This window comes from Echinops telfairi, unplaced genomic scaffold (assembly GCF_000313985.2).
Source record: "Echinops telfairi isolate 266 unplaced genomic scaffold, ASM31398v2 ScPeMD7_29;HRSCAF=101, whole genome shotgun sequence".
NCBI classification, from domain to species: Eukaryota; Metazoa; Chordata; class Mammalia; order Afrosoricida; family Tenrecidae; genus Echinops; species Echinops telfairi.
Window position 1 is genome coordinate 10,023,031 of NW_022103926.1, and position 1,554 is coordinate 10,024,584.

The following is a 1,554-nucleotide window of genomic DNA, read 5'->3' on the forward strand; positions in this document are numbered from 1 at the left end:
AATCTATTCTGACTCAGGTTGGCCCTGTTGTAGAGAACTCATTTTGGAGGCTGTATGTATAGAAGCCAACTGCTTTCATCTATCTCTGAAACTATGTGTGGCCCCCAAAAGGACAAAACAGGTGATACATTGGCTGACTCTCATAAAAATGTAATTAAAAAATTAGAGTTGATTCTGCCTGAGAGACACCCCACAACAGTAGAATACTCCCTTGGTTTTTGAGGCAATCAGTCGTTAGGGGAGCATACTGCCACATCATATTGGGGGTCAAACAGTTCTCCATAGGATGCACAGTGATTGATTTTTAGGCCCTTCCCCATTTGTCTTTGTCTGGAAACCCCACTGAAACCTGTTCAGCATCATAGTAACTGTGACAGATATTTGGCACCTGTGTGAAAGTGGAGTCCCACCTACCAGTCGGGCCTCGGTCTGATGTTGCCTGCTTAGGGTCTAGACTTCTAAGAGGATGAGAATTCTCTCTGGCCCTTTGCCTTCCTTGCCGGGACTCTACCTCCAGGGGTGATCCCATGTGGGCCACTGACTGGGAGCCAACATCCAAGCTTTGGGCATCCTATCATGTCTTCCTTGGACCGACCTTGGATCCACCAGCCTGCCCCCACTGGCCTGTGATCTCCCAGCTCCCTCTGTATTGTCTTGATGGATGTTCTCTATTTTACCTCTCTCAGGGCTCTAATATCCATTGCAATGACTACATAGAACGCACAGACACAATTCATGATTAAAGGGTTTATTAAGGAAGTTAAGTTGTAATGCCAGCAAGAAATGCTCCGGGGTTGAATTGTTTATCAGGACATGTTACGAAAGTTTTGTCAAGTCAGCTAATAAATGCCCATAGGGCCTCAACCAACAGCATTCAGCTTAAACTCCATGGGTCAGTAAACCCAGCTCCTTGAATTAAATGCCAAGCGGTGCCCAACTCCAATAAAACCTCAGTCCAAAGGCACAGCTTCACTTCCATGGGTCAGCTAGCCCACCTTCCTTAAGTGGGCAGAGGCACCTCATTCTAGTAAGCCTCAGCCTGAGGGCATTCAGCTCCACTTCCATGTCCAACATCCTGAATTAAGTGGGCCAAGGCATCCCACTGTGGTGTATTTGCTTCATGGGCTGAGAAGTCCATCACTGTTCCGTGTTCTGGCTCCTGGTTCTGCTGCTGCTCCTCTGATACTGAGCTGACTTCCGGGTCCAGGAGGGTCACTGCGCAGGGATCTCGGTTCCAGAAGATGCGCTCCACTCCTGGCTCTTGCTGGTCATGAGATCCCTCCTCCTGCTTCTCAGAGGGCGCATTGCGCATTTGCCAGCAGGAAGGCAAAGCAGGGGATCCTGTTCCTAATGACTCACAGGTGAATCCTATCAGTCTCTGCCTCCACCTTCTTACAGACCCACGCGGGGAAAGGTCATGTAAGGGGAGTTAGAGGCTTGGGTTAGAAGAAGCCATATGAAAAATAAGCCCCTGGCCCTGTACTTGCACCGCCTTTCTGCATCATTGGCCTGCAACTCCGTGAGTCTGCAGAGGGTCCTGGTGAGCATCAGACC